The sequence below is a fragment of the Rhea americana genome, unplaced genomic scaffold (genome assembly GCF_003343005.1).
Source record: "Rhea americana isolate MKP2758 unplaced genomic scaffold, rheAme1 scaffold_2, whole genome shotgun sequence".
Classification (NCBI taxonomy): Eukaryota; Metazoa; Chordata; class Aves; order Rheiformes; family Rheidae; genus Rhea; species Rhea americana.
This window is the reverse complement of record NW_028186149.1, coordinates 6,957,371-6,966,525: the sequence shown is the minus strand read 5'-3', so window position 1 is coordinate 6,966,525 and position 9,155 is coordinate 6,957,371. Positions and strand designations below refer to the sequence as shown.

Sequence of the window (9,155 nt, the reverse complement as noted above, 5' to 3'; positions counted from 1 at the left end):
CAAGAAACAGCTTACACAAACTTGGAGCGCCGCTCGGTTTGTTTGATGGGTGACGGCTTTGTCTGAGAGGGGAAACTGAATTTAACTTTCAGTAGTAAAAGCAGTGTTATTTCTAGACTTTTGGGGGAACCAGTTTGCCCACTCGGATTCAAGCAGTAATGAAAACAAACCTTCCCTCTGTGTACCTCCTAATACTCTTTCTATATTGGTGGCCTATTTTTCTGCTTAAGGACAGGGAGGGATTGGTGTTTGAGTCACACACAACCTCATGCCCTTCTCCTCCTCCTCCTGTTCCTCCTCCTTCTCCTCCTCCTCCTCTCATTTAAATATTAATATGATGAATTATTACTAGAGTGACAGCTGTGCACTACTCGTATCACAGAAACATAACCTTCCCCCTCTCCTCACATCACAGCTATTTCTGACTAGCATTTTCCTGTCGACCTTCTCACTACTCCTGGATGACTTTTTAAAAAATTATTTTATTTATTTTGGTGTGATGTCATTAGGATAATTGTTTTGTTCTGTTCTTTCTGCTTAAATATTAATGATACTGAGGAAGTCAAAAGATGGCTTCAGTAATGGTAAGTTAAATGTCTGTGTATATTCTCCTATGAGACCTGTCTGTTTAGAGAGGAGAAAAGTATAAGGAATTAAGATCAAGCTTTCTAACTAACATTTGAAACCAACATCCCTTTCTCTCTGAGAATTACTAAAATAACAATATATTGTCTGGAGACCTGATTACACAGAGTGCTTTTTTGTAAATCATTATATATTAGTCAGCTAGTATCTTTAGATAATTCAGAAAAATATCTAACATTGCACGAGGAAGGATTAATACGTTGCATTCTCAGTAGATACAATATTGTAAGAGAGACTACTAATACTTCTAATAAAATCATGAGACAAATCTGTAAAGACTGCTGAAAATAGCATAAAAGAGAGAAGGGGAGGGGATACAAAAGAAAAATAATACTTAGAAGAGCATAAACGAACCCAGTATGATTGAAAATACCAACATAAAATATTCTCCRGAAGATTCAACTCACTGCTTTTGTCAGATAGGGAGAAAAAATCTGGAATGCACTTATAAAGATGTTAAAATGAATATTTTGATTTGAAATTTTCCATTTTAAAACTTTGTTATAGTGAATCAGTGTTATAAGGTTGAACAAAATGCTGTTTTATTTTTTTATTTTTTTATTTTATGGCTCATAAATTCCGTAGAGGGCCCCCCAAAAATTGAATATGACCCAATTTATGAATAATACCTTCCTTTCCCACTCCTGAAGAAATGGGTAGAAACCCTTTTCCCAGTCAGTCTTTACAGTGACCAGAGAAAAGGAGGAAGGAGACTTTTCCACTGTCCGAGAACGCATTCCCTTCAATGTGTAGCGACATTGCTGGTTAGGGGAGGTGGGGAGAGGAGCGAAAGTAGAGTATTGAAAAGTTTGTTTCTACAATCACTGAGCTCTTTGATGTGGTGTTAAAAGTAGTATTGTTATTTCTTGAATAATTTTTCCACTCTGTGCTTTTTTCTGAACAAGTGTATAACTGGATGCAAAGAGCCCAATCCCGACTGATTGCAATTCCCATTGTAGCCAGCAGTYGTAAGCTAATGGATTGGGACATGCTCAGTACCGAGCAGGATTTGACTTTCAGGTAGCTAAGTGTGCACTCTCTCTTTCTCYCTCTCTTTCTTTATCTATATATTTTTTTCCTTTCTAAAAAAAATATATTTATATTTCTTCCATCTGCATTCTGTTTCTCTTGAAGTTTATGGGAGTTGAAAATTACTGCTTTTCTTAACTTACTGTTCATGTCAGGGATTTTTCATTTAATTTTCCCGATGTGAAGTTATTGTATTATGAATTATTTGGCAAAATCGCTGCTTTTAAAGCAGCCTTGTTCAACTTGCAGCATATCCCCCAGGTGAAATCGCATTTCAAAAAGTCCCTTCAGCTGATTATCTGCAGTGATTGCAAATGAACCTTGTAGCAACTCACAACTGTCCTTGTGGACGGAAGAGAAACCTGCTGTCAGAACTACAAATAATTTACGTAACCCAATTTAAAGCTCTAACAAAATGTTCCCCTGTTAAGAGGATTGTTATACTTAACGTATGAGATGAAAATAGTTTCTGAAGGTCAGGAATGCACAAAAGATAGATTAGATCTCTAGAATAAAGACAAGAGTTAGGTTTTTAGCAGAAGTTTTTCCTGTCAGACGCTCAGCTTGGCATTCTCAGCAGCTTACATAAGCGTAGCTTTGTTCCTGCAAACGCCGCGTTTGCTCTGCAGAGGGAGAGGAGTGTCAAAGCTTCATCTCTGCACGTGGGAAAATGTAACTAAAGGTAGACTGAGCACTGAGACTCCTTTTTTGCCACCACTGGCAGCATAAATAAATATTTTTGAAGAGCAAAAGAGAGGACTGGAGGATGTACTCCTAGCCTTCTGCCTGGCACAGCCGTCAGCGTTATGCTGAAGGACCCCCAGCAGTTTGTGTGCCGTCTGCAGGTGAGAAGCCTGGAGCGCGGTGGTGGGTGCCGGCCCGGCTGGCCGGGCTGCCCGTGGCGACGGCCGGGCTGCAGGATGGGGCTGGTGCATGCACTGCTGTAGTGGCCAGCCCAGGTGCAAGTGGTGAAGGGAGAGGTCTCCTCTGAAGGTCTCCTCTGGATTGTGGAAATGTCCTGGGCCTGATGCATCTGCCGGGGCTGGGGTGCTGAGTCCTGCATTTCTGTTGCTCAGTGACCTGTTTGCTTCTGCTCAGCCATCTTCGTAAAACTGTCAAACAGAGCCATGAAGCCTGGATTTGACATGCTGGGGAAAAGCTTTGTGAAATTCTGCTTTCCCTAATAGGATGGAGCAGAAAGCGGGGGTCCTGAAGCACTTTGCACATAGGAGAGCATGCATTTTTTTAAAAAAATTACAGCCCCTGTAACCATCAGAAAGTTGGGTGGATGTTGTCTGCCACCATCATTTCCCACACCTGAATGCAGCCACATGTGGCTTTCTGTCAGTCCTTCCAACTGGTCAAACTGAGATTATGGAGAAGCTGATGATGGAGATTGTATAAACACATTTCCACAAGTGTGGTAGGAAAGACTCTGTCTAACTGTAAATCAGAGAAAAAAAAATAGAAAGAAACTTTGTCCTAGAGAGTGAGCTCTTTATTTAGGGGAGGTCTCCTCCCCCTTACGATTGACCAGGTCCATTCCCCAAAGTACCCTTCTGAAGAGGAGAGGCTGGAGCACAGCTGCAGCACCACCATGGCTAGTGCTTGTGCCACTGTGTAGGCTGCTCCATCACCTCCCTGGTCAACAGCCTCTCACCGACCTGGTGAACAGCCCTACCAGTGTCTGAAAGTGCAYGAGCCACTTCTTTCATCCCCAGTGTGTTCTCTCATGGGCAGACTCTTTCACCACCACCTTACTGTAGGTAGTGGCTGTCCATCCTGGAGGGGCTGTAAGAAAAAGGATGCCTAGAAATGTAATACCACCAGTGTTGACTTTCCGGGTAGCTTCTGGCAGAGAAAAGGTGTTGTGCCTGTGTCTGTTTCTGTGCCCATAGGAGAAGTGGTGGTGGTGGGGGGTGTATGTGTAGGAGGACAGTGGTGAAGGCAGTAGCACAGCTGAGCTGCTTGTGGTGCTTGCACCCATGGGTTTGCTCTGGCGAGGCTGGTGAGCTGTCTCTCGATAGGACTGCTTGGAGCTCACTATGGTTTGCTTCTCAGTGGCTTTGCTAACTACTGACTATTTGGATGGAAATGTTTGATGCTGGGTATATTCCAAGTCTGAGAGTTTAGCTCAAATGTTTTTTCATTTTGCAAGAACTATGTTGGAAGGAGATCATCAATTTTGCCCAACCTAAAACAGACAAACAAAAATAGTTTTTAAAAAGCCTGTACCTATTCCAGAATAAGAGGGCACGCTTGAAATGTGGTCTAGGGATGGCCAGAATCAAAGATGTGCGTTTTATCTTTGTGGAAAATCTCTTGACGTCTATGAACTGGAGACTTCAGTTTTTGCAGACTGGACAGGTGTGGTACCAGATAAATTCCTCTGTCGGTGCAGAGTTTGCTCTGACTAAGGAACTTCTGAACAGAAATTTTCCTGTGACTGCATCTGTGGGTTGCTGCAGGCTGTGTCGAGTTTGGGCTGCTTAACTGATTATGAGGAGACTGTTCCTCCCATGCACTGCTTTTAGTGGCTCCTGTTGGGTCCAGGTGAGAAACTGGAGAAAACTGCCTGACTCATATGCGGATGGAAGAAGTAGCAAATAGGTGGGGAATTTTTATGGAATTGGTTGGGGGAAAGAGCTTGTAGAAATGAGGTTTGAACTGGAAAGGAGAAAAGAACATGGAAGCTGGGAATTGGATGGGAAACGGGAGGAGACAAGGGAAAGGGGATGAACAGCTGAGAGACGGGAGAGCCTGAGGTGGTGGAGGTGCAAACACAGCTGCTCTGGGATGCTCTGGTGCTGGAGAAAAATCGTGCTACCTGGACAAATCCTAGAATAATTTGCAAACACTGAAAACTCTGAGTTTCAGGGATCTGTGCTTGGTACAAGAAATGCCAAGCACTTTGAAAAGTTGTTTGAAAAGTTGAAAAGGTGGAATAAAGCACCAATCACCTCAAAAAATCAGTTCTAGGAATCTTAAATTGTGTATCTGTTATTAAAGGCTACTGTGACCTTGATCTTTGTGACTCAATTCTCAATCTTGAAAGCGGAATAGTATCCTGACAGCCTTGCAGATTGAAGAAATCAAACTAATGGGTATTTGCAGAGCTCTTAAACTCCATAAAATAAAAAAATCTCCGTAGTTCTATCCTCAGATTAGGGCAATGTGTGATGAATAAACCATAGGGCAGCGCACCGATTTTATTTTTTCTTGGTATTCAATTACTGTTAATCAGGTGAGCACTGCAATGAATGAAGCAGAGCACTAAAGCACTTGTGAGGAGAAAAAGGCATCTGTTTATTCACTAAACCTGTGTCAGGGCAGACTGAGCTTGTTCTGATTACTGTGATTGKCATGTCAAATATAGTTCCCTTGAAAGGCCAGAGAAGTTTGCTAGCCAACATTAAAGCCTATATTCCTATGTTCTCCTGCTATCTGAAATATTGGAGCAATCAGGCATATGAATTTTCATGTTCCTCTGTGTGAAAAGGTTCAAAAGTTTCCATTCCTGCCCTGCTGTTACAACAGGCTCTTGGCTGAAGATTTCGTACTTGAGCATGGACTGTTCAAGCCTTGCCACTGATTTACCATCTTCCAGTAATGATTACATTTGTATTGTTTACTAACAAATATCATTGGACCTAGGATGATAAATAGGGTAGTACTTTGATCGGAAATTGTACACTTAGTCCTTGAATCATTTTTACTACAAGTGAATGAATTGCCTTAATTATTTAAACAGGGATGTTATCGCAGACCATAATAACCTCACTTTTTTCTGTATTACTAGGAACTATTTAGGCAGCCCATGCAGCTGTGGAAATACTAGCTTAGTTTGTCTGTTGGGGAAAAATAAACAGCCAACATCTCTCTGGGTTGAGGGAAAAACAGCAACTTGGTTTTGAGTGATATTGCACTGTCTTTTGAAGTCTTAGTGAAAAGTGTCTGTGTGACAGACAAGCTTCAGAGCATCAATCCTCCTGTTACCCTTAGAGCAGGACAGAGGTAGTGGGRCTCTTTGTCCAGCCCTGTTAGGGTGGTTTGATAGCAAGGACTGAGGCTTGTTTCTATCCTTGGCTGCTGGGATTTGTCTTTTCCAAGACAGTCTGTAGCCAGCGAGGCTCTCTGTCTTGGAAAAGTTAACAACAGGGGAAAGATGAGGGGTTTCTGAGCTGTGGTCTGTTGTCTTGGTCACTGTTTCGGGATACAGACTACCAGGAGGAGTTTTCTCACTGTTGTCTGGTGATTGAAGTCTGATTTCTTGCTGTTGGGTGACCACGTAAAATATCCCACTGCCTAGCTTGAGCTTGTTGAACATATCCTCCCACTACCGAACATGAGTGCCTGACTTCAGTCTTCTGGTGGATTTGTGCACCTAACTTCTGTGATGATAGCTGCAAGGGAACAGAAATGGTTCTCTCAGCCCCTTGTGGCTCTGCTAGCCACCTGGACATCAGATCACGGATACCATCCATGCTACAGCTCTTGCTGTCATCTGGGCCAATGCTACAGAGTAGGTCATGGAGTATGTGTGAACATCCGATGACATCAAAGCCTATTGAACTGCAGCTATCATGAGAACTATGTATTGCAATTAGAATTGTTCCAAAGGTTGAAACTCTCCTTCTTTAAATCATCTCAGTTGCTTTTATTTTGGGAGTGTCCTGGTCAAACAGTGTGAATAAATTTGAGATAAGTGTTAGTACCCTTTTAAAAAATAAAATTGTTTTTTAGTAACTGATTTTATTTTAATAGAGACTTAAATGCTTGTTTATGAGAGAGGAATAGCTTTCCCTTCTCCCTCCTGCCCTCCCTAAATATAGTTTCAGCTCTGTGTAGTATCTCTTAAATTTTGATTTTAACAGCTTTTCACCAAATGTTGTTGCAGGAATTTTTTAGAGATATGCTGAGGATAAGAGAGTGCTGATGCAATAAAAATTGGAAATTTTCTCTGCCTCTTTAATCTTTCTTAATTCCAGCTCACTTTCAACATACATCTTGTTATTTAGATCGTGTAAGAACATTTAGGCCTAACTATACAGTGAAATGTTTATCTATAGTAGATAATTTCCTGTGTTTAGGACTGCAGCTAGAGTGATTTTGCCGGAGCAGGGTGCCCTATGGTGGTATTTCTGAGAAGAATTCTCCAGTAGCTCTATATATGAACAGCATGTCTCTGTGGAGCAAGCTCTTCAGTGCTTCAGTGATTAGGCACTTGACACACGTTTCCCTGTGGGTCAGCGGGCAGAAATGGTACACAGGTTTTCTTTCCACATTCAGAAATGAACCAAATCTGTGTTTAAAATCTAGTTGTTTTTTCAATGCTTGTGATCCTCAAGAACAGCTGGATCTTGTGCATGAGAGCTCTCCTTGAGCACTGCAAACGGTGACAGCCTTGCCAACTTTCTCTTGCACCCTCTCAATCTCTTTTTTTTTCCTCATGCAGACGTACACAGTGTATGAACAAGCGGGTCTGCTTTTACTTCCTGGAATGTGTACATGGACAGAAGTATTCTATTCCTATTTGCAGTGTTTTCCTGAGAAAGTATGGCATGACCCAGTTTCCAGCACTGTCTGTCATAGTGGTCAGGTAGAAGTAATATATCTTACGTTTCAAAACTAACAGAAACTCAGTCAGATTTAATATTTTAATGCAAAAGTGTCAAGTTTTTCTTTGAACCTATATTAATTTAGATCATGATTAAAATCACTTAGTACAAAAGCTGAAAAGACATATCATRTATTATTTACTCCTTTCATAGGCAGGAAATGCTTCTGGGCAGTTCTGTCTATCAGGAGAACAGATAACTTATAAATGATGGGTAGAAACTATTCACTTCTGAAAGGAGATCAAATATACAATTCTTGGTTAAAGTAGAATATCAGCCGGAGTCTTGGGCTAGCCTCTCTTACACTGGCTCTGTAGGAGAAAGTGCTGTGAGTAGCTGGTTRTGATGATGCCTCTCTGCAAAGGAGTTTGCATATGCTCACTCACACTTCAAATGCTTAGCGGTGTAGAAAGGAGAGTGGTTTGTTCTGTAAATTTTCCCAAGGCCACCTCTTTCCAACTTTGCACAATACTTAACTGAAATGCATGAGCACAGAGAGCTCAAATATAGAGGACAGAAGGAGGTGCTAGAGAGGTCCACTACCTATTTTTCACTATTGCTTGTAGTTGGATATCTAACATGCTCATCAGTCATCTGTTGGGTGAAAGCCTGATGAGAAGTAGACCGATAGAGAGAAGCAGTAGACAGAGAGATGCTTGTTGCTGATTTGAAGATGAACAATTTGGAAGTGGGACAGTGAGTAAGAAGGATGGAGTCAGTATGTTGAAGTCAAAGCTGTTGAGAGTTTTGCCATGGACTTAGCAGAGGTGTTCCAAATAAAATATTTATTGGAGATAAATCACTGAGTTTTACCTTCATGGAAACCAGTAGATATAAACAAAATGAGGTAGTTAATCGATTCTCCATTTTATATTATCATTGCAAAGAACATTCTTTGTTTTGGGGATCAAATGAATAGAGATTAGCCCCTATGCAGCTATTATTGGGGCCCATTTAAAGCTGTTTGGGTTGGAAGTGACTTTGCTGAAGTTGATGGGAAATGCCATGGTAAGAAGATGATCCCAGTGTCTGGTGTCAGTTAGGGTCTGGAGGATCCCCAGTGGATCTGTTGGCATTTATAGCATGCAAGAAGGTGAAAGCTCTTCCTGTAGAGTAAAAGAAAACAGTGAGTTCAGACAGTTCTGCTCGTTTTTTTCATCTTCGTAAGAAAATTTTACTGGTTTTCATTGTAGCATAGTTGCAAACATACACTTTTTGCTTCAGCTGTAATAAGGAGAGATCCTTTCTCTTTTAGAAGGCCGATACTATGCAGTAAACAACGCATGCGTGCATCTTTTTTTCTGTGTAGTAGTCAGTGGTGCAAGTCCCCTTTTCCTGAGCACTGCAGACAGTTGCCCTCTGTGGAGTGGCGCATACTGAGATCTTGCATCATTTCCTGTCATCTATCCAAGGCTATTTATAAAATGTCTGCTGCTTCTGGCACACAGGCAAAACCCAGTTTTCATGAGAAAACAAATTGTTCAGAAATGTACTCCCTCCCTGCAAGCGTATCAAAACTGTTAAGAAAACCTGAAAGATCCTAGAAAAATTGTAATGAAAACAAAGACATAATGGGGTTGGAAAAAAAGAGAAAATAATTAGTCTCTTATATTTGCAGTGAAAATCTTGGAAATAGATGGTGCAAAACGCACTAAGGTATGGATTATTAAGGGAGAATAGGTGGTTCCAGAGTTCTGTGTTATCAAAACAAAAGCTTTAGGTTTGGGTGCCTTGAAGATATAACAAACACAACTTAACATAGCTTTTGCAATGTTGAATATTTGCCACATAATGTGATGGTAGAAGTTTTAGAAAATGTTTCTACTTTTCTGATATCCATTGAAGGCAAAAAAAAAAAAAAAA

The 9,155-nt window shown here is 41.1% G+C and overlaps 1 protein-coding gene across 1 annotated transcript in view; it reads left to right on the top strand.

Annotated features, from left to right (window-relative positions):
* Positions 1–565: 565 nt before the first annotated feature.
* MAPK6 (mitogen-activated protein kinase 6) overlaps positions 566–9,155 on the top strand; it is a 32,942-nt gene continuing 24,352 nt past the window's right edge. The window contains exon 1 of the mRNA XM_085303388.1: positions 566–584. The gene's annotated coding sequence lies outside the window, so the exon portion shown is untranslated. The remainder of the gene's footprint in view (positions 585–9,155) is intronic.